This window comes from Dreissena polymorpha, chromosome 7, assembly GCF_020536995.1.
Source record: "Dreissena polymorpha isolate Duluth1 chromosome 7, UMN_Dpol_1.0, whole genome shotgun sequence".
Taxonomy (NCBI): domain Eukaryota; kingdom Metazoa; phylum Mollusca; class Bivalvia; order Myida; family Dreissenidae; genus Dreissena; species Dreissena polymorpha.
In genome coordinates this window covers 48791585-48810693 of record NC_068361.1, presented here as the reverse complement: position 1 = coordinate 48810693, position 19109 = coordinate 48791585, and positions in this window count along the sequence as shown.

Below are 19109 nucleotides of genomic sequence, written 5' to 3'. Positions count from 1 at the left end.
CTCGACTATTCGAGTGCTTGACAGTATAACGTAAGCCATCATGGGGAAATTTATGAATAATTTATAAGACGATCTTTCAAAAATAAAAAAGGAAAAAAAAATATGTAGGGGTGGGGTAGGGGGTTGAGAGGAGGGTATAATGTGGGGTGTGGTCATTTATTAGATGATCTTCCAAAAATAAAAAAAGGAAAACAATTTTATTTTATTTTTTGGGGGGGGGGGGCAGGGATTCTGGGTTGGGGCGTGGGGTATTGTTTGGGTGGAATCCATTGTGGTATTCAGGTAAGTGTTGTTTTGTCAAAGTATTAATAAAAAAATATTTTGGGGTGGGGTAGGGGGGTTGAGAGGGGGGTATAATGTGGGGTGTGGTCATTTATAAGATGATCTTTAAAAAATAAAAGAAGGAAAACAATTTTTTTTTAATTTGTTTGGGAGGGGGGAGGAGATTCTGGGTTGGGGCGTGGGGTATTGTTTGGGTGGAATCCATTGTGGTATTCAGGTATGTGTTGTTTTGTCAAAGTATTAATAAAATCTGATCATAAATAAAGAAGTTATGGCAATGTAACTAAAGTAATATGCATATTGTAAATGGAAAAAGGACCATAATTCTTACAAAATGCTTGATACAGTTGTCTGCTCTTGTTTATAGATTGTGGTCATGTTGGTAAAGGAGTTTGCAAAATATGAAAGCAATATGTCAAGGGACTGTGCAAGTTTGCCAAGAATTGGATGAAAATTATGGACTTTATCACATAAAAAACTGAATTTTCATTTTTCTCAAATTCAAGGGGAGATAATTCTGGACTTATAACTCCGATATTGATAATTTTCAATAGGGTTTGACTCATCATTCAGATAAAGACACTGTGCAAGTTGGGAAATAATTTGATGAAAACTGTGGACTTAATTGCTCAAACAAGCCTTATTTCACAATTTTCTCAAATTCAATGGGAGATAATTCTGGACTTTTTACTCTGATGTAATCCCTTTTCAATAGGGTTCGAGTCCTCATTAATATAAAGACACTGAACAAGTTTGAAAAGGATCGGATCAAAACTGTGGACTTTATCGCGTAAACAAGAACAAGTCTAACGCAGCGACAGACGGAAACCACGCCATCCCATAAGCTCTTCTGGCCTTTGGCCAGTAGAGCTAAAAACTAATAAAATGTGTTGGATTCGTTGAAATATCGACGTTGATTCACTCGCGATCGTAGAAAAATATGTTTTCACTCGTGGCTGGTTCACTCATGGAAATGTTTTTTCTATGATTACTCGTGATTTAAAATCGATATTCCACCAAATCCAACAAAGATCCTCTTTATTGTTTATAGTATCAAGTGAGCCGCATTCTATTTAACTCAGCTTAATGCGAATGCTTAAAGTGTCGTCCCACTCTGCAGAGAATATCAGGGACGACACTTCCCGCTTTCGTGGAATTTTCTTTAAAAGGAAATACCCTCTGAACAAAAATCCAGTTGTGTGCGGGCTGCGCAGGCTAATCTGGACTGACGCTCAGGCATTAAGCTGAGTTTACCTAAAACGAGGCTCATATTATCAAGTATTTGTCTTAATAATAATTTGTTTGCAACCTTTCCCTACATAAAATGGTTTTGTTGTGAATCAATCAAAATGCATGTCAATCGTTCAACATTATGATTTATAATAAAAACATAATGTTGTCATAGGTCATATACCAAACAGTATTGTTCGTATGTAAACTGCCTCATTTTATGTAATTACTTCGCATACAGTAAATGTGTACATTAATTTTTGTGAGTGGTGACAAATGTGTGTTTTTTTCAATATATCCACCCATGTTTATATTATGGAGTAGGTCATAAATATGTAAAATATGAATTGTCATCATTATCATCATCATCATTATCAGCAGCAGTAGCAGCATCATCATCATTATCAGCAGCAGCAGCAACAGCAGCAGCTTCATCATCATCATCATCATCATCATCACCATCATCATCATCATCATCATCATCATCATCATCATCATCATCATCATCATCATCATCATCATCATCATCATCTTCATCATCATCATCATCATCATCATCATCATCATTTTCATCATCATCATCATCGTCATCATCATCATCATCATCATCATCATTAGCATCATCACCGTCATCATCATTAGCATCATCATTAGCATCATCATTAGCGGCAACAGCAGCAGCAGCATCATCATTGTTATTATTAAGATTATGTTGATGTTGATGATGATTTCGCTTGGAATATCAAATCCGCTTGTTTTCTTTTCAACTGATTTCCCAGTGTGAAAGATGTCTGGCGTCTTCATGTTAATGACACACGTTTGTCCTACAACATTCATTGCAATACTATTTCTGGGTTGGGGACAATAATCATTCTAGTATCATTATTGTTGACTCGTTATGTATTCAATGATGTGTGTGTTTGTTAAATGTTTAATGCAGAACGCTGTTCTGGTGAATAATAAATACTCGGATAAGAATCGAGACTTAAAACAGAATCATATACATAATACAATGAAAATCCTTTTAAAGATACTTGTTGCCATATTGTCATAAAAAGTTTCATTTATATGGTATATGTAATTCATTATGCAATTATATATGAACCGTGCTCTGTGAAAAGGGGGTTTAATGCATGTGCGTAAAGTGTCGTCCCAGATTAGCCTGTGCAGTCTGCACAAGCTGATCAATGACGACACTTTTCGTCTGAACTAGATTTTGCTAAGAAGAGACATTCTTTAAACGAAAAATATCATACAAGCGGAAAGTGTCGTCCCTGATTAGACTGTGAATAGAACATTTTTTAATTTCCATCAAGCATTGTTTTTAAACAAAAATATAAAAGTCATATTATGGACATATTATAAAATGTAAAACTTTGTAATGTTTACCATTTATAACAAAGGTAAGTTTATTACTTGATTGGCTTATTATGAAAGCATGACAGAAGCTTTTTTGTTTTATTTTTCGAGGGTTTATTTGTTTAAAATATATTGGTAATATAAAAACATCATACTCTGTATGAGGTGAGAAAGTCTTGTCCACTTGTCTCTTTATTTCATGCAAAGGCCCATTGCCTATACTATACACGAATGACAATTCCACAGCCCAACAATTAACAAAAATGACTTGAGCTGTGGTCACAACCATGTAACGATCAGCGCAAAGAATAGAATAGGTGTTAATCAAATATCCACATACAAGTACACGACTCGGCAATTGATAAGGAATATACACAAAATTGATGTGATTTTAATTAATATAGGAAATGATATAGAATATTATTGACATGAGTTTGTTTGTGTATAAAACACCACATCGATGTATGCATACTTGTTGAATCTTTTTATTGAGAAAACCCCTTTAACTTGTACCGAACGCTCTTCTTTGTTCTTAAAACGTTTTTAAAAACAATTACAACAACACAACAACTTAAAAATGTATTTAACTAAACTTTCTCTTCCACTGACCAAGTAAGGTTTCTCCCCTGCATGCATGGCTTGTTATCTTTTCTTTTTGGTCGAACATTTGCGGCAATTTTTTGTTTCCGTTCAGCATGTTAATCTAGAACAGTCCGGGTAGCAATCGCAGTACGCAGGGCATTTGCGCCCTCGAATGTTTAAGTTGACGATATTAGTGCCCATACAGTACGAGTCGTCCGGTCTGGGCGTTGGACACGTGGGAAGAAGCGCCTCATCGGTGGAGCAACACCAGTGCGTGCAGCTGTACAGACAAACGGTGCCGTTCACATTACGGTAATGGTAGGTCGACTCACAGTCGATGGACGGCTGGGGTAGATACGGGGGCCGACCAGAGCACACAGCTAACAGTGGGCAGAAACAGAAGGCTGTTATAATGGCGGCATAATATGTAGTTTAATTCAATAGGGATAATTTCGAATACACGTTTAACAATTGATACAAACATCAGTGAAACAAGTAAACGTATCTACATAATTTTGGGTGTTGCGATTGATATAAAGTTCCGTTCTGAAAGAACTCGAATATTTTTTTACCAATATGTTCTTAAGCGAAGAATACGTATGAGCTACTTATGAAAGTTACATTATTTCTGAATAACTAAAATTGACTAATTAAATATGCTTCTTCAAAACAAAATATTAGAGTTTGTCGTACGATTTGGAGTTCGAATTGAACAATATGTGTATACAGAATATAAAACGTCAAAATTTAAGAATTTAAAATCAATAAAACAGCAGTGCGAAATCACCAATTGGTGGCACTGTTGACACTGTTGGCAGAACAGTTGTGGTCCTACGCCTGAAAATGCAAAAGAATACAATGAGTTACATACATTATTGGCTAAATTAATAAAGATTGCTTTAATCAAAAGCAATTTCGGTCAAGTGTTTTATTTACTTACTTCGCTCAGTTGAAGACGGCATTTTGCATTGTTTCTGTGAATGACTCGTTACTTTTAACATTGATTTTTAGGTTTTCGACTCACAAATCCGTGAGCATAATACTTGCATCCACGTAATATTGTGTAGGTTCCCGTTCGCCTAAATTTTCACTTATTCTATCGTTCTTTTTCAGTTTGTTTTGAAATTAAATATTTAAAAAAGTATGTTACAAATTAGGTCGTAAGATAGCATACTTAGTTACTTACCACGTCCTTTCCGTTCATAATCACCTCCTCCTGTATAAAATTAGACAGTTTAGTTAACAGTTTAAAGTCCAAACCACAGATCAATATTTCAGCCACTGCTCTTCCTGCTATTCACTGGCCGTCTTATATAAAGAAAGATCATACACATAGGAATTCTAAGATCAACCATATGTAGCGCAAAGGAAAGTTTTGAAATATAGTAATATAGAATATGTTGCTACCATTTCAATTGTTCATATATAAATAACAAAATCGTGTCAAAGCACTTGTATTTTTATTCTTACACAAAAAGAACAGCACATCCTAGTATATTGACCCATACATATGGCAAGCATTTCGACGCACAATCCCAAGAAACTAAGTATTTAATGAGAACCTAGGTTCTCATTCTGAGAACCAAGGTTATTACCAGAACTTATGATCCCGATGAAATCTTGGGTTCTCAGGAAAACTTAGGATATCCGAGAGAATGACGCCAAAAACTGTCGAGAACCTAGGTTCGTCTGATAACCTTGGATATCAAACGTGAACTTCGGTTCTAATGAAAAACATAGTTTCTCGTGACACATGAATACAAAATTAAACTGTTAATGAAATAGATCGTTAATTGTAAATATTATTCTGAGACTAAAAATTGAAACAAATTCAGATCAATCGTTACATAATTCATTGTTACCGCATTAAATGAGTTTCAGATATTCAGTTCCCTTGTTCGGGCCTCAAACGACTGTACGGTACAGCAATGGGCTATTTTTTTAGTTATCTATTTTAAGTATGTCTGTGACATATTAAAGCAATCATTATGGTATAAATGGAAGTTTAATCTCTATTGATAATATGTAATAAAAAACTTATAGACTAAATACTTTGCATACATATTTCAATAACTTGAGATATCTGCAAAAATAAAGTTCTTAACAGCGTGTTTTCATTCTGTCCAACCCGTGTGTAATAATATGTGAACCCCATTGATCCTGCACGCTGAATAATATGTGTCCCGTATTCCAAACGAGCAAGTTTCCGCAGTCCGACGCGTAATTCTGGAAACCTAGGTCCTCATGAGAACTATGGTTCCAAAAAGAAAACCACGGATTTAGTATTACAGATGAGAACTTACGGTCTCGTCATGAGAACTATGGTTTTCACTTTGTAATTCTGGGAACCTAGGCTCTCATGAGAACTATGGTTCCCAAATGAAAACCACGGTTATGGCAAGCGGTTCGTCGCTTAATCCCAAGAAACTAGATTTTTTCATGAGAATCTAGGTTTTCATTCTGACAACCTATGTTCTTACCAGAACCTAGGTTCTTACCAGAACCTTGGTTTTCAAATAAGAACCTGGGCTATCGCCGTTTAATGAACATTTCATGATAACTTGGGCTCTGATGAAAACCTTGGATATTGAATTAAACCATGGGTTCTGGAAGCCATGTGCAATCTTCAAGCGAAAACCTAGGTTCTCAGAATGAGAACCTAGGTTCCAATGAAAAACCTAGTTCCTTGGGATTATGCGTCGAACCGCTAGTCATACATAAACGACGGTAAGTTACATTTTACTTATGAAAACAATAAATATTAGATGATGGTCATTCACTTGGAATATCTTGTTGTATTTAATGCTTTACGGTGGTTTATAGAAAAATAACAGTGAAATAAAACTGGTATTTCACTGTTTTAAACAGTGAAAATATCAGTGAAAAATATCGATATTTTTCACTGCTTTACTGTAAAATGACGTCATTTTTCGACGAAATGTCGTTAAAAATCCAGCAAAATTATCCAGTTACACTCTTTTACAATGTATATTAACGGTAACAAAACCATAAAATAAAAAGAAAGTTTGTTGGATTTGATGGAATATCGATTTTAATTCACTCGTGATCATAAAAAATAGTTACGTATTTTCACTCGTGGCTGCGTCACTCGTGAAAATATTATTTTATATGATCACTCCTGAAATAAAATCCATATTCCATCGAATCCAGCAAAGCCAACGAGGAAACACAGTGCATGAACTTATATCTGCCAACAGTGTATGGGCACTATTGCAACACTAAAATACCGTGAGTGGGTCCGGCGAACAGAACTATTACAACGACGTATGCCTGAAGAAGACGAAGTATTCTGTCGATAAATCCGGCGTTTAAACTGGAGAGATAAATATGACGCATTCGGATTGTAAAACTACTTAACATTAAACAAATGTCCGGACAAAAGTATATAACATATATGGGCATTATTGTTATAGTTGCAGTTGCACATTAATCCAAATATTTTTCGAGCTATTGTGACGAAACCAATTAAAAATTTCTTTGTCGTTCTGAGACTAGGAAATAATACGCGTGATTTCATTGTTCTTCTACAATGAAATAAAACACACATATTTATATCGTTCATAAACAAAGCAATAAAATACAAAGGTTTAAGACTCTGGATCAGAAGACGATTTATTGCAACAATCGAACGGAGATTTCCGGAGATAGTGGTTGAATCACGTTTTACGCTCTTACATCCCCGCAGTTCAATTTATTCATATCAGAAACTCGAAAGTTAGTTTTTGACCGATGAACGACCATTTCAAAAATTATTTCTTAAACCTTTCAATAAGAATGTCAAATAAAATTAACAGATACGTTGCAATAACTTTGAAATTGTTCTTATAAACTTTGGATTATTGTGTATGAACCACTCGTCTATATGTTTCCTTTAAACTAATGACTGTGAATGTAACAAACGTCATCTACTGTGAATATAAGATTAATTTATAAATGCTATTTCTTTCTTTAATAGTTTTGATAACGTCAAATCAAAACAAATTGTATCGAACATTGAGAAAATGCAATCCGAATAGACGAACCGTTGATTTTATTCTCTGCATAACTAAAATTAATTTATATTACATATATATTAAATACAAAATACGAATAATGTACACTAAACACATTGAATACAGATCATGGTGTTGGTTTTGTTTCATAATAATAAGGTAATGTAACTTACCGGTCAAAGAAGTCTTTTTTATTCGACTCTTTTAACAATTAAAAACAATTAAAAAAGAGTATTTATACAGTCGCCTTTGATATATGTGATGCTCTGTTACATCCTGAAGAAAACCAGTGGAGTTCGCATACATCAGGTTCGTATTCATCTTTCATTTGGCGTAATTTATTTCCGTCTCAATTTATGCGAAGTGGTTGTCGTTCAGTTGATTTAATTGTCAGAGATTTTATTGTGCACGTTTTTGTACTTTTCTTTTTGAGACCCCTAGAAGTAAACACACTCAAACACGCAATATTATATATATATATATATATATATATATATATATATATATATATATATATATATATATATATATATATATATATATATATATATATATATATATATATATATATATATATGTATATATATAATACTTTATCTGACAATAAAATCAACTCAACGACAACTAATTCGCATATATAACTATCTGTTGTTGGCAGGAAGATTTACATGACAGCTGATAAAAAAGGTGATATATGGTAATATAAATGGTCATTGTAATGGCTATATAAATATATATATTGACCAACATAGCCATTAAAATGATCATTCATATTTCAACAGACAATTTACCTGAATCTTAAATTAAAAAATGGTCTGATTGTAATGGTGGTTGCAAAAAGCGATTTAAGACACCAACAACCACTCGATCAGGAAGATTTTGGTGACAAATATCTGCAGAAATAATAAAGCGATGCGTTATCCTTGATCAATTAGTGACTTAATTAGTGCTGTTTATTAAGATTAACTTCTTGTACTGTTCGTCTCTACCTTAGTGTGTTATCATAAAGAATCTTTTGTGTCTAATATGCTGATGATAATTAAAAACTCATTGTTACTTAATATGCATATGCCTGCATATACTGAGTTTCTTTTTTTCATGTTGTTCCTCGTAAATTTAAACACATTTATGTAGAATTTATTATAGACTTTATATTTGAATGCAAATTATTGGGTTTTTGGCTATTTGAATTTAATTCGTAAGTCATAAACCACAAGCATCTATTGCAATGATACTTGTTGTGTCTTTATATGTATACATAGGCATTTTTACACTTTTGGTGCTTATTTACTTCAAGCACTGAAACATTAAAAAAATTATTTTAATATCCGGTTATATCATAGAGTTTGTATTATTATTTAAAATGGATTCTTTTTTAATTTGGGCAGTGGTTAATTACGGCGTCACACAAAAGCTTTACATTTGTGTCAAAGCAACTATTGTGAAAAAAATAAAATGTACTGTCTCCTCTTGTTGGATCTATATTAACTATGTACTTTGCTTCATTAAAAGGAAGTAGTTGTTTATGATGTTGACGACTGTATAAAAAAATAGCTTTAAAATGTCTTCGTTAGCTGTCATGCTTTTGTATTGAAGACTAAAATGCAAATTCATGCGTTATAACGCAACACTGGTCACATGAAATCTGTAAGATATTAAATATTGATAGCTGAATGAGGATAACTGTGTTTTCTGTATTACAAAAACACTACACATGTAGAATAAATCAAGCATACACCGCTAAAATTAATCCTCAAAGCTATGGTGCATCAAAGATCCACGTTCTGCGAAAGTGGAACTTAATGCAGGTGCGTTAAGAGTCATGCCAGGTTAGGCTGTGCAATCCGCACGGGTTACTCTTAGACGACACTTTCCGACATAAAAGGATTTTCTCTTACACGACATTTCATAAAAACGAAAACAATCCATAAAAGCGGACAGGATCGTCCCTTATTAGCCTGTGCGGACCGCAAGGGCTTATCTTGCTTGCCATTTTAGGGGAAGCATTCATTAAGCCCTGATTTTCCAGAAAGAGACTCCGATACTCGCTCATTGCTACACTTTAAAAGTGTTAAAGGTCAATTTTAACACTCTTGAAAACTATATTATATTAAAGATAATTGTTTGAGACGTGGAATAAAACTATTTATGCGTTGCGCCTTAAGTCATAAATCACCACGAAAATCTTCCAAAAACGCGCCGTTTCTTAAAAGTTTGACTTACTTACCTCCCTTTCTGTGACGTCATATATGTACATCCGCTATTCTTAACAGCGTTATTTCTGTCGAGACGATCAGCTGCATTGCTATTACATCAATACTTTTATGTAAAATTATGGATTTTTCTGACGAATTTGATCATTATGAAGATGAACTGCATGAACTTAGACCGTATATGTATAGTACACGCCTTTTTATCGATTTAAAAAAAATCATAATTAAAACAGACTGCTTTTCCCGAAATGCCTGGAAAAAGCCCTAAAATGTTCGTTATTAGATTTTTTGTCATCTAGATCTACCCAAATTATTGTATTCTTTCTTTTTAAATAAATGCAAGTGAAAGAAATCGTATTACTGTATTACATAATTTAACTTATAACAGTAATTCTAATCATTTGCACCCATCGATGTAATTACATTAATGCTCTAACTGTTCATCGCGCATGTTTGTTCTAGTTCGTAATCTTTTCCACTTATGCATAGTGCAAATGTAAAGTTTAATACAATTTTCAGAAGACAGAAAACACACTGCCGTATTTTCCGGGGTTTAAGACGCAATTTTTCGGAAGCTTCTTATATATGGATAAAAATGAAAAACATAATGTCCGAATTTTTGCAAAATTGCGCGACTGATAACCATAAGCCGTACTTTGATAACCTCTGAATTATCCCCGTGTCACTATCAATCGACAATTTATTTATTGCACTTTTATGGCTTGGTTATACCTACCACACGAATCCTTATGTGTACTCCTCCACGATACAATCGTGGTCAGTCCTCCACGATACAATCGTGGTCAGTTACTTAAGTGACTGATGATAGCAACCGGGTGGAAATTCTCCTGGAAATCGTGCTTTTCATTCATTTTAAAATCAAAATATTTTTTCGGCACGAAAAGCGTTTTAACAAATTAATTTTTCATTCATTGCAAGTTTAATACAAATATAAATGTTTTGTTGAATTCCCCATTAAGTATACCAATTTGTAATCCGAAACACACTTCTGATTGTTTTATCTTAACGCGACGTTTACATATTATAGCGTCAAATATACAGTCCTAGTATACCTCGTGTTTTTCTTTTGTTCAGACAAAAAGCGCAAAAAAAATATTTGCGGTAATGTATAAAATCACGCCAAAGGTCTTTGATCACGCTTAACGCAAGGAATGAGTGCGTGTACTGATTTTTAGATAAAAACTTGGTTGCGCAGATAACGCTTAGATTTGTTGATTTCGGTTTCGTTGGTCTTTTAAACACAATTATATCACGAATAATTTGAAATGGAAATGTCCTCCAAATTAATTTCAAATCAAACACGCCCTATCTTTTTCGTTACGGTCTATATTATATGGTACAATAATACGATTAATAAACGATTTGTCTGTTTGTAGAATAATTCGGCATTGTAAGCATATATAAACGGAATCTGTCACCTTTACCAAATTTCAACATATATTTCACACCCATGCACATGACAGTTTTTTGTCGTTGTATACTCCGAGGATAAAGGGAAACCGTGTTAGCGCATAGAGAAAAGATAATTGCGTGATGTTTTTCAGTTTGAAGCCACGACGAACCCAAAATTGATTGAAATAATTGCATTATTTATGTCTACATGTCGAATTTTATATTGAAACATTAGCTGGTGACCATTTTGATTTGTCGGCATTTTGTTTTATTTCAGACTCCGTGCAGTTTTCAGATCATAATCAATCTCTGTGATTTATTACTCGACCTTGTAAGTTTCTGGACACGTGTGCTTTAGAAAATAGCCATCGGTATTGTGTTTTATGGTGTTGTTAGGCCCAAACAAGCACACAGTGGCTACGACCCGTGTTTTTATCCCTAAATTTAAAATAAGCACGTGTACTATTAAACATTATGTTGGTCAGTACAAATGTTCTACCGAAAACCGCCGACTGCGTCTTTGTTTTATTGCCCAATCCCCAATCAAGCCATGAACTTACAATATACTGTGTATTTCGACACACAAATTTTAGGATAAGCACGTGTCGTCTGTCAAAACAATGATATTATAGGTCAGTAAACATATCGAAGTACCTCACAGAGTAAATTCCCGTAACGAAAATATCAATAAAAACAGGAAAATAAAATCCTAATTATGAACTATCGCTTATCCTCTAAGCGGACGCGAAAATGCTTGTTCAGGTGTGACGTCACAAAACAGGGGAAAATAGGGGAGGTAAGCGAATCAACGTTTGCGAGATACGCATAAAAGTCTACAAAATCATATTTTTATGTTAAACACAACACTAAAACATTATTTACCCGATAATTTAATCATATTTCAATGTAAATCGCGTTAAATATATTGACTTAGGTATTTCTTTGAAATTGACCTTTAACTGCTTAACCCGCAACTGGTCATATATTAAATTTGACATTTTTCCTAAAGTTTTGCATTAATGCCCAACAAGATTTCCTATAATATTAAAATGTTGCTTATAATTGATAATTATTTATGAAAACAAAATCATTAGCATGCCAAGCTAAATGTATGCCTATGTTATTTTAACGCTTTTTTATAAATGATAATTAGCAGATTATTGAGCCGCTTTAAAGTTGCGAATGCAGATCTGTTGTTTGTTGTGTTTTATTTTTAAATTAAATTCCAGGCGCTTTTTCATTAACGATATCAACAAAAATAAAGAAAAAAATGAATAAAATACATATTTGTTGTATAAAATATAACAACGCCGTAATAGGTGTTTAGTTAATTGCCCTTTTATTATCGTCCTAAGCGATGAGATCTCTAACAAAACACCACCGAAATTCCGTTCGTGGGGCATTCGCATTCGAACTGACGGACAATCGGCATACGGCGTGACCTATGCATATGGGCCTAGTTATTTGCAGAGGGGTTTAATGCATATGGTGTCGTTGCAGATTAGTCTGAGCAATTCGCAAAGGCTAATCAGGGACGGCACTTTTCACTTCTATGATATTTTTTGATTAAAGAAAGTTAACAAAAATCGTGTTTATGCGGAAAGTGTCGACCCTGATTAGCCTGTGCGGACTGCACAGGCTAATCTGGGACGACACTTTACGCAAACATTTTAAACCCCCTTTCAGCGAGCGAGGCTCATATACAGTCTAACGAAAGGGTTTCGGCGGGCCAAGGACTTCTTTTAAAAAGTATAAACACGATTTATATTCCAAGAAACAACATTGGAAAAATATTATCATGATATAATTAATCCGCCTTTTTAAAGCTGTACGCTAAGGCTACATGTGAAATATAATTTTTTTCGTTGCATATTAAATTGTGACGAATTGGTGGGGTACGTATGAAAACGTATAAGAACCTCACCTCTTTTCGAAGCCTCCATCTGTTAACAGTTCGTGAGCATGCGCGCACTATGTGGCCGTTTTTTGGTGTATAAGAAATTTGTTTACGAAGACTCGCGCTTAGCCGTAAATCGACGTAAATGCGTCGAAAACATGTAGAATAATTAGATATCTCATAAAACATGTAAAAATCATTGTATGTCTTAAAGCTTTTTACATATATAATGCTTTTCATTAAAAAAAAACATGGTCTTATTTTCGTTCTCAACTTTGCTTGGCAATTTACACATTTCGGCTGCTGCGATAACTCACGTCACCATGGTCAATTCATTTGACGAATTTATTTTTAATGTTGAACACTGAAGGGTTCGAAAGTAGGTACTCGTTGTTTGGGCAGCATTGACAGTTTTACTGATATGGTGGTGCTGAAAACTTGTTAAAATATGTTATCAAAAGAGGATTTACATAGCAATTAAAGTTGCCGGCAATATAGAAGCAAGTTATTTATCAAATAGAGTACTTATTTTCAACATTTATCGTCATCGTATTTGACGTGTCTAAAATTAAGGGGTTCGAAAGAAGGTTCGTCCATGATACATATTTTTTCACACGTGTGAACAATGATATCGTTTACATGTGTGAAACGTTTTAATTTTGCGAAGTTAGGTCCAATATAGCTCAACAATACTGGCCTAACACTATGTGACTGAACATGCGATCGAGAGTGAAATGTTAAAGGGACTGTCCAACAGATTAAATCGTCGTTCGACGCGAATCGATATTTTGGGAAACTACGAGGATTGCTTATATTGTTAAAAAATAAGTACACATACGACGTAAGCGTGTGTGGTCGAGTGGTAAAGTCGGGAGACTTTTTGCTCCAAGCTTCCATGACTCTAGGGGTCAGTGGTCGAGCCCTGTGGAGGTTAACGTTTTTTCTTCTTTTAAAAAAAATATTATTCTTATTTTTTACTGGAGATTTTTAGTTCAAATGTTTAAATGTAAAAATATAAAGCATTTAAAGCAGTTAATGACATGCTTTAATACATGCAGACATCTGTTGGACAGCCCCTTAAAGGGCCGTACCCAGGATTTTTTTACTGGGGGGGCCCAACCGGGGAGGGTATGGGAGGGGTCCCCCCTCCCTATATATATACTTTTTTTTAATTTGGCACTTTGCAAGATGAATTTTAATGCTTATAAAAAACGTATTTTGTGATATGAATTAATGGAATATAACAAGTAAATCAGCACATTTCGGAAGTCTTAAGCTTTTAACATTGGTGTGAATTCACAACAATATTAAAAGCTTTAGATTTCCGAAACTTACAGGTTTAAACTGACGATTATCCACATCTACTCTCGTATTGCTTCCACCATTTTTTCACAAATCAATAACGTCACAGGTTTTTTTTAATTTGATTTTTTGGGAAAGACCTTGTCATTTTTGAGAAAAAATGCGCGTAACGCCTAATTTTGGGGGAAATAATGAAAGTCTTGAATAATCAATTTAACATATTTTACTGTTTTCAAATAAATTCAAGGAAAGAGATAATTCAATTATACAATATTTTTCTACACTGGATCAGGTTAACTTCTATAATGAGATCGATTTGTTGTTTCAATTTTCATTTTTTTACCAATGTGCCATTAATAGGTTGATATTACTCAATTCTCGATACTCAATTATTTTAAATACTGAATTCTGCCAAATTCTTATCTGTTGCTCGAAAAATTTATGAATCTGTTTTTCTTTTAAACAAACATGTTAACTATCTCATCGTAGTCTTTTTCAGTGATTTCCTTTCAAAAAATATAAATACTCAGTTTAAATACCTTTGTCAGTATTATTGTTCCGGTTCAAATTCAGGGCCCTATTCTCAAAGCAAAAAGTATATATTGGGACCTAAAAATTCCCAATAAAAGGTTTAAAAAAAACTTTTAGAAGGGAAAAAAACGTCAAGGGCCTTCTCAAAGAAGAAAAAAAAACTTGCGACGGCAATTATCAGACCATAGTCTACGAACTCCTGTAGCAGTTGCTTCCATTCGCTGCACGTATCAAAATACATGTTACATCACCATCGATAGATGAAGCATTCATGATCACAATGGGGGAATGATCGGTGATGTGTGTACAAGGCGATAAGAACACATTGCCTAGAGGCTTATCTCGTTTGGCGAGCGTTGATACCCTTGTTTATCAGGGACAATAAAACATAGCTGCTCTTATGTTTTGAGGAAAAGTATACTGTGGGCCCTTGCACGAGAGAAAAAATTGCAGTGGGCCGATTATTAAAAAACTCATAGTTCGACAGCCAGCTGGGGGGGGGGGGGGCGGGCCCTTGGGCCCATGGCCTGGGTACGGGCCTGCCCTTTAATACGTAGGTTATACATATTGAAAGTCAGGTGTTCCTTTCAAGCTCTAAGAACTTGCCGCTTAAAACCGTTTTTGTAAAGCAACACAAAGTTAAATTCAGGCTTCTTCAATTTAATTTACGAATAAAACATATAAGATTTGTACACAATTTCATAGTTATGAACATTTTTAGGATACAGAAATAAAATTGCAATTGTGTTCACTTGACCTCGCTCATCACAAACGCTTCGGACGCTACTGGCCGACGTAAACTCGATTTAACGTGGCGTGTTAGAAAGCTGAATCCTTCTTCAGCGACGGTAATATGTTGGAGGTTCGTTATTGACAACAGAAAATAGCATTTCGTCGGCGTTTGGTGGCTGACTCACGAGCGTTTTCCTGGTTATGTGTATTGTACACTTGTGTCTTATGTGAGTTTTCATTTCGTCCTAGTCGCGCGCTGCGAGAATTAGCTCTCTGTCTTTTCACTTTACCGTCGTCGCTAGTTCGACGTCTTTCCGTACGAATGTCTCGGTCGCCGTAGCGTCCTAGGCGAACAGGCGTCATAACACAAAGCGTTGGGGTCTCTGATCCACTGCCCGATGTTTAAATGCCGGATGTGACGTCAACATGTGGTGAATAACACCAATTTTCTTTGTTCTGAGTTGTTTGGTTGGATTTCGTTTGATATATATAATCATGAACTTTTATCGTGTAAATAACGTTGACCAGTTTCTCGTCTGCGAATTTCACGTGTTTAAATGGGTTCTTGTACTGCCTGCGAGATTTAAGTCTTTTCAGTTTATCCGCCATAAATTTCTTTACTCCAGTTAATTTGCTATGTTTCGGCTCGAGTAACTCCTTATAACCACTGGTACACCCGGTTCTTGGTTTTGGAATTGTGCCCATGATTTTTCTAACCGTTTTTATCTTGTTTGCAATGCCCATTTGTATTGACTCCAGTTGAAATATATTTTTTTTCGGACTTTATTGTCTTATATACGGGTTCTTTTTCAGACACTGTTCTGTTTATTAGATAACAGATTTTTATCAAAGCGTTTATATCGCGTGTCGCTAATTACACTCGAATGGTAGGGCGATATTCGTGTATTACGATTGTCTCGAGGTGTGACTATTATATGGGGCTTTAAACACGTTCGTAGCATATCAGATCACGTGGAATCTCGCGATATTTTAAATGGTATCTCTCGCAATCATTTGTGATGGTATATTTTATTAATATTGACACGTGGGAAGGAGACTGGTGCATGGGGGTCATTTTAGCTTGATTTTTCGAAGAAAAGGGAAGCTATTTTTCTCGCCCTGTTGTCGGCGTCCGAGCATTTAAAAAAGTTATTGGGTAAGCTAGTTTCTCGGAAATGGCTTGAGGGATATCATTCAAATTTAAAACATGTATTCCCTATGTAAAATCGACCCCATAGGCCAAGTTTGATAACTCTTGTTTACTTTTGTCGAGATTCACGGCCCTTTGACACATACGAATGTACATTTGCACTATATAGGCAGGTATAAGTTTTCTATTTTGACAATTGTACCTCGACAATTAAATGTGTGTTTATGTATCATGCTTATGTATCTACTAAGATATCTCATGTCCAGCAATGCACAACTTCAATGACCCGAAGAACAAACTATCGCTCAGTCACGCCCAACAGACGAGATTTCGCGCGCGACATCCCTCGATACCGCAAAAAATTCACGGACGCAATTTTGAAGAACTCGAGACGTTGACTAAGCGAAGTGTGCAGATTATGATAGCCAAAAGAACAAGTGTTTCCCACGAAGATTAATTCATTATGTACAGGTCCCTGATATACTTCAGATATAAAAATGAAACTTGACATTATATATAAATTGTCTTTATCAAAAGACACTGATCGATACCTAAAACTGTGACCAGATTTGTAACCGATTTATTCTCCTTTTTGAACTTAAAAAGGTAAAGTTAAGGTTGGCGTGCAAAACAAAATTCAGATAAAGGTCTGCATGCAACAAGAGCATATTTCTGTAAGAACCACATATATTAAATTGAAACTTGACACATGTCTTCGGGATCCTCATGCAAGATCACAGACCAATGCCAAATACATGTACATGTATAGCAGAGTGATGCCCATTTTTCTACATATAAAATTCGTATTAATATTTGCTTGCAACAACTCCACTCTGTTTCTTGTATACACTACTATACTTGAAATTTCTCACATATCTTTAAAGATAGCCTCCAGCTGGCTCAAGGTCAAGGTAACATTACAACAAACTGTAAGGATTGAGGTATTGTGCTAAAAATATTTGTTTAGGAAGCTAACATGCACATCTTTCTTTGGAATGCATATAGTTAGTTAAAAGTAACTTAATTGGTTAAACGTTGGAAATCTGGTTTCGTTACATAGCCATGCTTCTTGCTGTTATTGAACACTATAAGGTTTAAGTTTACACAAACATGTCTAACTACTAAAGATATTCAACTTCAAATACAAATATGTCTTTGTCGTCCTTAGATCAGGTGACTGGCAGAATAATGAGGGACATTATCAATGCGGAAGAATAATTTAGCGCGTTGTTTTATGACAGCTCTTGTTTTAGAAATATATTGTTTATATTCAATTCAATATTTAAAATATTTTACTCACACTACACAAACATTTAAACTAGTAGTATAGTGTTTTTACCTTATATACAACGTACATTCTGTGTAAATTCAAATACATTTTAAACACCTATAAGAAAAAAACATCATACACACTTATTTGAACTTGGATGTAAGACGGTTAGATACGTTTTACAGTTTAAGAAGGGTTGTCGGAGATCTGTTTCACGTCAAGAAAATACACGATCTTAAAAAACCCTAATATGAATTATTTTGAATGTGTTTCATATCTCTCCATCTGCGACTTTCTCCTTTTAAAGGGATCTTTTCACGCTTTGGTAAATTGACAAAATTGAAAAAAGTTGTTTCAGATTCGCACATTTTCGTTTTAGTTAAGATATTTGTGAGGAAACAGTAATACGGAACATTTACCATGGTCTAATATAGCCATTATATGCATCTTTTGACGATTTTAAAACCTAAAAATTATAAAGCGTTGCAACGCGAAACGATTGAATAATTTGGAGAGTTCTGTTTTTGTCGTTAAATTTTGTGAAACTACGAAGATTGCTTATATAAGGTATAAAATACGTCAAGTATGTGTACTCGGTGGAATATGAGGATCAGATCGAATTAGAGGGATGGTCAGCATTAACATCCCAGATCTATTCCCTCCTGAACAAAATGCACTAATACATATAATAACCATCTGTGTAACCACTAGCAATATAAACAGGAAGAAGAACGTGCGCGCTCTCTCTCTCTCTCTCAAAAACAAAAAAAGGCGCGTGAAAATTGTCTCCCAAAGAAAGAAAGTGTAGAACCAGATATTGTCCTCCCTGTACCACCAACAACCAATCAGTCATCTCGGTCCAACCACACAAACGCAGCCCCTTTTCTACTATATTAAACTTCAAAACTAGTCTGACCCTTGCAACACCATTAAACACCTGACAATATCCAACAGCACAACAGAGAGAGCCCATGTGAATTTACACCAAGACACAGGGCAATAGAGTAATATCTGTACTAATCTATGTTTATGTACTAACAAGTCCTCCGCGAGGGACGTTAAACGGGGGTGCAGTGTATCGGTGCTGTACACCGGGCACTTAAAAGAACCAGGGGCGCCTCTGGAATCGGGGCGC